The sequence below is a fragment of the Saccostrea cucullata genome, unplaced genomic scaffold (genome assembly GCF_032062105.1).
Source record: "Saccostrea cucullata isolate Sc308-1 unplaced genomic scaffold, CSIRO_AGI_Scuc_v1 ctg1530, whole genome shotgun sequence".
In the NCBI taxonomy this organism is placed as follows: domain Eukaryota; kingdom Metazoa; phylum Mollusca; class Bivalvia; order Ostreida; family Ostreidae; genus Saccostrea; species Saccostrea cuccullata.
Window position 1 is genome coordinate 1 of NW_026929346.1, and position 12,706 is coordinate 12,706.

At 31.9% G+C, this 12,706-nt stretch overlaps 1 long non-coding RNA gene across 1 annotated transcript; it reads right to left on the bottom strand.

The window, feature by feature from the left end:
- Positions 1–11,174: 11,174 nt before the first annotated feature.
- LOC134280535 (uncharacterized) lies at positions 11,175–12,293 on the bottom strand. The gene is made up of 3 exons (XR_009994928.1): positions 11,990–12,293; positions 11,676–11,785; positions 11,175–11,410 (listed from the first exon to the last, which is right to left on the bottom strand). It is a non-coding gene; the product is annotated as an uncharacterized LOC134280535 (long non-coding RNA).
- Positions 12,294–12,706: the final 413 nt, after the last annotated feature.

The window sequence follows — 12,706 nt, forward strand, 5'->3', positions numbered from 1 at the left end:
GACATATTCAATTCAGTCCAGGGCATATGTTTATCCTTGGTTTGGATGAAATTAGCAGTACACTTGAAGCATATTCAGTAGTAGTTCTACAAATAAACTGACTTTAGTAGACTTATTAACTTTTGTGAAAGACAAGCAGGTCATATGTTTATATCTGACTTGGAATTTTTCATCTGTTTGTATATTTATGACTCTTGGTTTCATTTTGTACATCGTAGCACATATGTTTATTCCTATCTGTTCATATGTGTAGAACTTTTATACAAACATTCAAGCAAGAGGGGCATATGTTTATCTCTGCTGACTTAAATGTACAATTTTTAATATGACAGGTATAACTGCACTCTGCCCCTTTGTTTTGCTTCTTTTTTTTCCGGGGTCTGAACTAGATCAAATTTAATTTAAAGTATAAATTTAATAAATTTAATAAATTTAATCGAGAAGTTCCACAAATTAGTTTTTATGTCAAAATGAATTCGCATTAGCACTTGTACATAAATGAATTTTGTTTTCTACTTAAAATATTTTATGTACATTGGAATGCTCTGTGTGTAAGAGTTATTGCGCTTGCATTATTCTTGGAAAGTTTCTGGCATGTGCAAATTAGGAGAGGCAGATGCAAGCGATTCTTGGAAATGGGAACATTTAGTAAAAGCTCAATGAAAATAGTACCGCATATTTGAGTTCATCTCACAATATGCGCCGTTATCAAAGCTCTATCCTTTTATTATATGTCATCATTCACCTCCTTTTTGTGGAAAAACTAATAAATGTGATAAGCCGGAATTTATTTATCCATCAGTACAGTGTCGGTACTTAGTCACTAGGTTTACGGGTTATCTCCCCTTTTCTTTGCATCAATGAAAGTGAAAGGTGGGTGATGAAAGTATCCGATTTATTTTTCTGTAGTATGAAATATTTTATCATAATTTCCAGTTTTTAAAGTTAAGTTTCGTTCAAAGAAGTAAAACGGATTATCTTATTAACATTGATATTGCTCGATGGCAAGTATTTTATTGGATTGAAACAGATCGAGTTGCCACCCGTCCATGCTTTAAACACTGGCACATGGTACAAGAGATTACAATGTGATAATAATAACCAATTTCATCAGAGGATTTTGAATGAAGGAAAGCGTACTTAATGAAATAATATTTAAACAAAATGAGCTAATGTAAAAATAGGTATGAACTTCCAACTTTCTTCGGTCCAGGTTATTCAAGGTCATTGGTCAATAAACATCCGTACACATGGTGGCCTTAGTTACTTAGGTCCCTTAGCCTATCTTTAGGGGTTTTAGAAATGGGAATTTACATTATTATAATTCTTACAGTATGAGTACGCTTTTGTAACTTTGGGTTTGTTGCATTTTTCAGTTTATTTAAAATATTGAGTGATATTTAAAAATAAATTCTACCTTTTTCCTGAAAACAGTGAATAAATAGAAGAAAAAAAATACAGATTGAGAAGTAATAAAAGTTTGATAAATCTTTAGAAATGTTATTTAGCTACATTCACAAAGGGACAGAACTCTAATTAAAGTATATTAATTTCAATCAAGGCCATTCAACTTTAACAAGGGTCCATAGAGAGGCCCGAAAGATATGCAATTTCGACAAAGGCAGTAATCAATTGTGAAATAAAAAAAAAGAAGTTTAAAGTAAAATACAGAACAAGTTTTGGTGCTTTTAATGCAACATTACAATAATGCATTTTATGATATGTCAGAATGAAACATCAAGTAAGATGTGTATTTGTTTATACATATTTACAGTTGTACACATGCTATATGACAAAACTCAAGGTAAGTAAATATGAATGATGACTAAATAAATTTTGATTTAAAAAATTCAGTTGGTTGGAAGCATTACAATGAACAATTCAGGAAGTAAAATCTGGGGGGGCATACCCGGCATAGGTAACATGCACCAGAGTTGAATTGTACATTGTCTGTGAAATCCACATAATAATAATATATTAGGACCAGCAGCATCTTCACCTATTTGGGTATCACCTCTCTTAAGGGGCTAGACATGGAGGACAACTTCAGACTCAACAAGAACAATAACAATGTGTGCATAGTAATTTAGGACCTCAATGGTTCATTAGTAACAGTTGATATATAGATATGATTCCCCATATTTTATTTTAATTTACTACATGGATATCTAGCAAGGCTAGTTACTATTTTGCTGGTTAATATATTAAAGGGTTCAGATTAAGTAAGATGGGGTCAAAGGCATGTTTCGCATATATACCCGGTATTCTGTGTTGTCATTTTGGTTTAGTTAAAATTATATACATAGAGGTAATAAAGGGTCAGGCTGTTCATGCATTTGGAAGCTGTCGCCAGTGTACATGAGCATAATCATGAATTTCTCTAACACCGCCTCTGCCTTAATTGAGAAGGTATGATAATAAGATTTCACAATATAAACACATTGATTTAATGCGGCTGGGTAGTTGTGGCCATTGTTAGACTATTTTGATCTCCTTTAGAAGAAGAGCTCAATATAAAGATATAACAAAATGATCAAATTTTTAAACTAAAATTTTTGAAATTTTTCTTTGCCAAATGATAGTGACAGCTTAAGATATCATATCCCAAAATGTAAATTATATCTGGTGGTTATTAATTGTTGACCCCCTAGCCTCGTTAATGTCTTCTCACCCCTTAACCGCATAAAGGCCATGTATCATATAGTTGTGTTTAGTAAATGAAAAGTTTTGTACCATCTTAAATTAACATGAAAAATCGGGTAAACTTATTTTACTAATTTATTTATTATATAGATTATTTCACAAATGTTGATTATTTACACAGAGATTAATTTCAGCACGGGCTTTTATTTCCTGACAATGTTCTAAAAATATGGGTCTAGTCACTTGTTTAATATATATACAAGAAAAGAACTTTGGGTATTTAAATATAATTCTACAAATAAAAGACTTTAAAAAGAAATTAAATAATAATAATTTACAGGCTAATTGAAACACTGTAAAATGAATAAATAAATAATTTAAAAAAAAAATTGTCAAGGGTATTAGGAAATTAACATAATAAACATTTATTCCTTTGAGTTATCTTTCTCATTGGGGAAAGTGAACCTTAAAATAGGAATTGCTACTTAAATTTCCTGAAATTTTACCAATTTTACACAAGTTATTCAATTTGGTATAGGGATTGGAATGAGGGATAATTTACAGAGTTCTTCATGTGCTACAGTCAATGCAGGCTCATTTAAATACAGCTCACAGTGCTGGTACTTTCTATGTATTTTCCTTATGGCATATGCTGTGTGAATGGTCATGCAATAATAATAAATAAATCAATAGATATTAAAATAAAAAAGGGGGGGGGTTATAATGAGACTTATAAGGTTTAAATTGGGGCCTTTTGTCAGTGTTGGTTTTTGCTTTGTCTCTAAGTTGTTAAATAAAAAGGTCTGCTAATTTACACAGATAAAAGTTGCTTTAGTTAAAATTCTATATTCACAGTTTTTAAACTCACAAAGGGTAAGTTGTTTAGGTAACTAGTTTTCTTTATCACTAAAACACTAAGGGCGAGATTACCTAACTACCTAACAGCGGGAGAGGGGGGGGGGGTGTAGACACATTTTGTTCCACAGGCTAGGTTACAATCCAATCCATTTCCTACAATATTTTCTTTTTAATAGTATGCGCCTACTGTTGGAAATTGAAACACATATGCATATCTCAGGGACATTTTCCCATTGAAAATATCAGTTCAAACCCAGTTGCCATTTGCATGTATTAATATGATAGGTGTTTATCCCTCATCTGAGCAGTAACATGTAGCATAATTAATTTATGTTACTTTTTACATTGATCTCATATGGGATTAAGATTCATTAGTTGGTGCATATACATGTACATGCAGTTTACATCCATGCATTAGCTAGTGGGTACAAATACAGGTTAGCTAGGGGATACAATACAAATCCACATGTTTCATTCATAGTACTAAGATTAGATAAACTTCTCAAGCATTTTTGGGCATTAGATAAAGGATAGGTTTCCACTGACTAAGCATATTAATTTTCATGCTCTCTATCATATATCCATTTTCTTCAGCCTTAAAAAGATTTTGAAGTCTATAATTTTAATAACCTGTGCCATAGCATATTTTTGCAGGGGGGGGGGGGGCTTAAGGTGTGATAAGATCATGCATTTTTGATAGAGCATCAGCTGGGAAGGGGTTTAGAATAAAGGATTTAGTCATATGTGCCTTCAATGTCTGTGCAGTCCAACTACATTTACTAATGAGCGGAAAATACAAAGTTCTCTGTTGTGTGTCTTGGTTTGAAAGGTACTTATTATATACAAGATTTAATCAATTTTAAATGGTCCTTGGATGAGCTTCTTTTAAAAAATAAGTGGTACATATATAACATCACTCACTCAGAACTGGCAAGATACATAACCAAATTTCAAAAAACATGTTCTGCAGTTTACAAATTGGGAATGTAACACTTATAAAATTATTGTTAACAATACAGGAACAATCATGCTGAAAGGGAAAAGGGGGGGGGGGGGGTTAAAGAGTAAAGGTGCTCATTCAGCTTGTTTGTAATCTCTGCATCGAAGTATTTTACAATTTTTTTTTTCAAATCACCTAAAGAATAAATAAATAAGAACTAAAATTCAAATCAATAAACAAATAAATAAAAAAGGGGGGGGGGGGTAAATCTAAATAAAACGTATTTTTTACATAATTTTCATACATTAGTCCAGGTAGTAGTTCTTTCTTGCCAGCTGGATATTAATAATAGAAACAGAGACCCAAAGCAATATACAAGTAACTTTGAAAGATAAATTCAGGAAGGGGGGGGGGGGCGTTAGGCACAACTAATTTAAAGGGAGACCAATTTTAATGCAGGATAGTTCTACAGTGGGTTGGAAATGAGAGAGAGTGATGTTCACGATTGATGAGTTGCTGAGGGTTTTGAGTAGGCTAGGAGTCCATGGTGGGTGGTTAAATTGAAGTTGCCTACCCCCACCAGGTGGCGGTGGGCACCTACGGTGCCCATGTGGCGAAATCGTCACCTTCAATTTAACCATTGAACTTTTGATTTTGTTGACTTTTTGTGGTTGATGTTGATATATGTGATGGTTGATGTTAATATATGTGATGTTGACTTTGAAAATTATATCTTATACAATGTAAAGCTAAAGAAAAATAATATAATTAAAATATAATTTGTGTTGAAATGTGTCCGTAGCACGAATGAGGTCAACCCAGCGTGCTACTTTTCCCGTCAGGGAGGGCACAACTATGTTGATGTTGGGGGTATGCCAGTTTGCCGGCTGCCCCACTGTTGTGTAGACCACTGTGGACAATACCTGCCAACTCGAATAAAACATTAAACTTAAATACTTAGCATTTGTTTATTATATATAGGTCTTTGATAATACCGCATATTTGAGTTCATCTCACAATATGCGCCGTTATCAAAGCTCTATCCTTTTATTATATGTCATCATTCACCTCCTTTTTGTGGAAAAACTAATAAATGTGATAAGCCGGAATTTATTTATCCATCAGTACAGTGTCGGTACTTAGTCACTAGGTTTACGGGTTATCTCCCCTTTTCTTTGCATCAATGAAAGTCAAAGGTGGGTGATGAAAGTATCCGATTTATTTTTCTGAAGTATGAAATACCCTCCCTCCTCAACCCTTGAGCTAGGTGTTAAAGCATTAACCTTTCTCCTTTTGTTTGTGTAAATTACGTTTTTCATTGTTTTACATGGTTTGGCTATACCAAATTTATTAAAGTTATGCAAATGTTATTGAGAATCTTTTTCTGCTGTGGGTTTTGTTTTTGTCTTTTCAGATATTAGAGATTTCGTTGAAGGAGCCTAACGATTCTGATCAGAATTGCCTGCTATTTCCGTATCCTGGGACCTTTGGAATGATCTCTGGCCGAATACCATGCGTGGCAAGGGTCAACTTGGCGAATTATCCATTGGAGGAGTTCGGGGAAAGACAGTAGACTATACTTCACAGTGGTCGTATTGGCGAAATCGTCACCTTCAATTTAACCATTGAACTGTTGAATTTGTTGACTTTTTGTGGTTGATGTTGATATATGTGATGGTTGATGTTGATATATGTGATGTTGACTTTGAAAATTATATCTTATACAATGTAAAGCTAAAGAAAAATAATATAATTAAAAGATAATTTGTGTTGAAATGTGTCCGTAGCACGAATGAGGTCAACCCAGCGTGCTACTTTTCCCGTCAGGGAGGGCACAACTATGTTGATGTTGGGGGTATGCCAGTTTGCCGGCTGCCCCACTGTTGTGTAGACCACTGTGGACAATACCTGCCAACTCGAATAAAACATTAAACTTAAATACTTAGCATTTGTTTATTATATATAGGTCTTTGATAATGCATGATTAAAACTCTGGACCCGGTCGTCCAGATAGCGTCACTTTTAAGTTTCTTTTAGGACGCCGTGAAAAGTACAGGTGTGTTGGATGGATTCGAATTGTTTTAAGCCACCTCCACCCCGCCACAAGTATTTTCGATAATAAAAGTCACATTGGTGGCAAAGTGCAATTATTACACCATATATTATGTAATCACGGTTTACATATTAATCATATTAATAATTCGGTTTTATTCTGTTATGAATTTTTGATACAGATAAGTTGTTCATCAATAATTTTATGGATTTCATGATCAATTATTACTAGGGATGTCAACGAATAATCGAGTACTCGACTATCGTTCGATCATACCTACTATCGACTAAACTTTCTTTAGTCGGTTATTTGTGAAAAATGTGTTTCATTAAAGTAATTTTGAATTCAAGGTAAGAAACTTATATTTGCCCATTTCATTATTTACAGACGAATATTTTCCTATGTAAAATTAAGGGTATGGTATATCTGTTCAAAGGAAATTATTTGTACATCGATGTATGTTCGGCAAACATGTCTTCAAAATCTACAGTTTTGGTATAGCTTAAAAAAGGTAAACAGTGTTATCAAGGTTATGTGAAACAGAACTTGTACTCTGCAGTGTAACATCAAACATGATGTATCATATGCCGAATCAGTCAAACATTTACACCGTCTTCAAGTGAAACTTTCCTAAAGTGAAGTTCTTCGCAAAAATGACAAAAAAGCATATTGCGAAAGAAAATCTAAAATGTTTATTAATTATTAATGACCTCATCTTGTTTTAAATGGAGAGGGCATTTGTTTAGTTTTGTAGATTCAAATTAAGATATGACATGATACAACTATTCAGAAAGAATATTAATTAACTGGCTATTACAAAATTGTAAATACATGTAAACTGGGGTCAGTTATGAGAGTTATGATCAGTAATGAGAGTAATTAAACCGTGTTTTCTTTTTCTGATATAAATTTCATACAATCATTGATTGTTTGCACAAAATGTCATAATTAAGATTTATCCCAAGCTCTCGCTCTCTTTTTGTTTTTTATAAGAGACACGTGTTCCAACCACTATTGAAATAACGACCACTATTGAAATAATTATATCAATAGTGGTTGAGAGTGCATTTCAATAGCAAACATAGTTAGTAACCGCTATTGAAATACAACCACTTTTGAAATAATTATATCAATAGTGGTTGAGAGTGTATTTCAATAACAAACATAGATAATAACCTCTATTGAAATACGAAAATATGTAAAGATTGAAAATACGAGCGTTTGATATCCTGCCTTTAGATGAAATGTGCAGCTAATATATTAATTTTGAAATTAAATACATTGGATACATATTGATGAACAGTTTTTATAATTGTACTTCGTACATGTTTACAATTCAGAAAATCATTGGATGATGGTGATAGCGTAGGTTAAATATTGTAAACTTTTCTGTAAAAGACAAACAATGAAAAGGATATTTTTTAAAAAAAATCAAAATTAAACGAGTATTCGACTATCGTTCGACTAAAGCATCCAACTATTCGACTAAGCTGTCCGAGTAAAATTGACATCCCTAATTATTACATAATTAATTACAAGTATTTTTGATAATTAAAGTCAAATTGGTGGCAAAGTGCAACATACCTAAATGTCTTGTTGTTTATGAGAATGGAGAGTGAAGGCGGTTTCTGGAAATTCTGCGATAGTTCGATAACTGTGAGTTGGGTTCACGACAGTACACGAAAATGTTAATGAACGAGAAGTTCAACAACTTAGTTATTATGTCAAAATAAATTTGCATTGGCAATTGTACATAAATATTTTTAATAATTAAGTGAGCCTTTATTCAAACCCCCCCCCCCCCCAAAAAAAAAGAGAAAAGAAACAAACTAATTAAGCGATGATAATCTGAAAACATATACGAACAGCAACAAAGATAATATTATTCTGGTCAATACCAATAATTAGCCTAAACCCTGCCTTTATAATGACAGAATTTTTTTACGACTACATTTTTTTAAATTCTCATTTATTTTTCCACTTCCCAATAGCTTTCTAATAGCTGCAGTTATTATTATTATTTATTTTATAAATGTGTTTTGGATAATGAAAACAAAATTTCCCTTTCAAATTCATGTCTTATAGTATCTGAAAGTCACCGCAGCTTTTCACGCTTTTCAGTCAATGTATTCAATATCCTGTAAAAAAAAACCATGTATTTGACATATAATGGACTCGTTATAGATAAAAAAAACCAAGTAATCTTTTTATCACTGTGATCGCAATTCTGTTAAAGAAAGACATTATATAAATACTGTCATAGTCGCATAGAGTTTTAAACACTGGACAATCTTAGAGAACTTCGTATCATAGTTCAATTCTATATCATGAGGCTTTTTTGTAACTGTGAAGATACTGGATCTAGCAGACTCCGTAATTTTTTTTTTTTTTGATAAATGCGAAAAATATTGCCTTGACCAGAAGTACAAATCATCTATTGGTGGAAGACCTAAGACGCAACGTGATAGTTCAAAGAAGTTTACAACAGATGGCAAGACAACTTCTGTCTCTAGAATGACTTCAGATAGCAACCTCACCAGGATCTACGCAACAAGGAATACATCTGGTAAGTATATCGTATTAAAGATTTGTACAATAATTAAATTGTTAAATTGTTTTACCTTGTTATAGTTTAAAAATTAGTTCCTATATAAATCTTTACAGAAAAAAAATTCCAATCTTTTACTGAGAGGTCTTAAGAATGCTTGACCGAAGAGTGAGATATAACTGTTGTCGATATATACTGTCGATGAAATTTATTAGTCCGCTTATCACAGTGTGGGTGGGATCAGACATTCTAAATCTTATTTGCAATAGTTTGTGTTCGACACCGACAGAATCGACTGCGTTTTACCGAAATAAGTATTTAAGTGAAAATAAACATCATCGAAGCCAGTACAAGATACATGTACAAGTCTCGAAACATTCTACTTTCCTATTTTTCCATTCGCTCATTATACTTTTTCCGTGCACTAACCGTTCCTTCAACGTGCGCTCACCGATCACAATTTTGCGTTCAATGTTCACCTTCCGCTTGCATTCTCCGCTTACAAAGCTTTAAGAGTTCGCTATCCGTTTGCTAATATTGCATTGGTCTAGCGTTCAGTTTTCGTTCACCGTGCGTTTAACATTCACCAATCGTTCAGATTCCATTGTCATCAGGCCTCCAAAGTGAAAGGATCGACCTCTAGTGGATGAGAAACGTTTTTTACATTAAGAATATCCCAGCTAACACAAAAACTATTTAAAAAGTTTTTATAACCTTTTCAAAATGTTGCGAAAACATTTTTAAAAATGTTTTAATCACGTGATTTTGTATGTTTTTTAAGTGTTTTTAAAACATTTTACAAAATATTTCAACAAATGTTATCATAACATTTTTATAAGATGTAACAAAAACATTTTCAAAAATGTTTTTTTCACGTTTAATTTCTTTGGTTTTTAAAACGTTTTCAAAACATTCACGTCGAGGTTACAAAAGTATTTTTACTGAAATTTTACTTTTCTCCTTAAATAATGATATATATATATATTTAAAAAAAAATAAAAACAATTTATATTTAATTTTTGAACCTTTAATACAAACCCATATTCAAAATGTTAATTACATATAAATTCCATTCTCGGTACAAGTTTTAATTTATTTTCTTTCAAGTAACCAGGTTTTAAAAGTGTGAAATCCATTCACTGAATTTTAAAAGAACAGAATCACAGAAATCCAATGTTCACTGTATAGAGTGGCGGATCTATAAGATTTAGTTAGAATCACATACACTGAAAATGCTGATAAGGAATCTGCCCCTCGGAAAGAATAGCACAACCTTTAAAGATAAGGAAAATTGTGTTTGTATCAGCCTTCTACATCTAATGTATCTTAAGATGATCAATGAAAATATATAAAAAAAATATTTTAAATAATTAAATCAAATTTAAGTTCTTTCCTCATTTGCATTGAAAAAGCAGAAAAATAATTACTTTGACAATATTATTGAAGAATATTAGTATTTACGTACACTTTTGCCTTCACCAAAGGTGGTTCTTTTGAATGTGGGAATTTGAAAATACGGATGATGCAATCAACACCGGACCATGCTGTAAAGAAATTTCATTTTTAAATCAACATAGTGTTTGATGATTTTAAAACATTTCACAAAGACAACGAATACTTGAATCAAGGATATAATTGTGTTGCCTTCCCAGCAGGCATTTCAACGTTGATTCAACGTTGAATCAACGTTGCACTTCAACGTTGAATCAACGTTGAATTTTGGTTGCATATGAAAGTTGAGGCAACGTTGAGACATAACGTTGTTTCAACGTCAATTTTCAACGTTGAATAAACGTTGAAAATGGGTTGAATTTTTGGTCGATTTATGGTTGATTTTTGGTTGAAAATGAAAGTTGAGTCAACGTTGAAGCTTCAACGTTGTTTCAACGTCAAATATCAACATTGAACAAAAGTGAACATTGGTTGAAATTAGGTTGAGATTTGGTTGAAATTTTTCGGTTATACAAACGTTGATATTTGGTTGAAATCATGTTGAGTTCATATTACAATTTGCTTTATAAACAAATACATTTCAAATTCTAATAAAAAATTTTATTCAAGTTGCGTAATATTTATATAAGTTGTGAACTAGTATTGTGATTGTGAGAGAATTTATTTTGCATGTAATTTTTAAGACAAACACAAATTCGGATTCAATCACTGAATCTCAAAAATCACTGCTTGACAAAATTTATATTCCTAGTGAAAAGTGGGTCACAGTAATCACATCCAGGTCCTTCAAAGTACGCGTCTGCCTTACACTACTAAGTTCCACAAAGTGGCGGATCCATTGATTTTAATCACACATATAGTTAAGTCCCACGAATGAAAGAAATGAACAGGAGAATCCACCCTCTAAAGCATAAGCCTATTGATAAAAGAAATAAAGATGTTAAAGCCATATGTTCGATAAAATGTACGTAACACGTTATTTCAAGCGATAAAAATAAATATGCATGAATGATTTAAAAATCAGACAAAGGAATATATTCTGGTACTTGGATTTAATTATTAATAAACATGTTTAAAAGAATTATAGTTGATTTCATGTTAAAATTCGTATATGAGTATACTTATAAATAATTATTTCTAAAGAAAAATGTTCTAGACATACATATTCATAGTGTACTTACAAAATGTTGCATTCCTTTGTTTGATTTTCACGGGCGAAGAATCTGATGCAATCAAGGCTGACTATACAATCAATTCCCTGTACCACTGGTTGATTGAACCTTACGACAAACTACATTTAGTTAAATTGTATAATATATTGGTATAATAGCTTATATATCATAACCAAATGAATATCTACAAAACACATAATACACGAACAAAGGATGTGCATTTCACGCAGATTTCAAATATACTTATAAAACAAGAATTAATTGATGAACAATTGATAAAAAAATTTAATTTCTTATATTCATGAAAAGGAAATAATACTTACTGAGCAGAAGTTGATATTCCAACCTTAATCCTTGTGTATAAAGCTTGAAAAACACATTAAATATGAACGGCAAGGAGACGCGCACTTCTTGTCCATCAGTTGAATTCAAATTTTGACCTAGATAGCTGCAAACAGCTATACTCTGCCCAGCAAGAAAATTGCATAACAAGGTTATCCTGACACTGAAACTGACCAACTAAGCGAGAGGCACTCCTTATTTGATATCTTGAAGGTTTTGGGGAGTGGATCTTAAGTAATGCAACTCGACCGGTGTTAATTGTCAGTGTGAAAATTCTTATGAGTTTATTTGAATTTTTATATATTTTGTGAAAAAAAGATTATAAAATTAATACACACAACAAAAGTGCAACCTAATAAAATAAGACTTCTTAGATTCGCTCTGTATACGTATAATCTGCGCAAGAGTATACGGCATGGATCCATATGAGTCTAATTTTAAGAACATTAATTCGGAATAATTGTTTTTATTAATTCTATAATAACATGGAATTATCGTGAGATGTTGGATAAAGATGTTATTATTTATCAAAAGCTTACATGTAACATATTTTATACATATGTCAAAATAAAATAACATTCACAATTTATTAAAAAAACAAAACAAACCTTTTTAAAAAAACAATTATAATGAAGCGTTACATGTAGATGCCATGCTTCATTTAAACTCATATTTAAAATTTCACAATGGTACTAGCT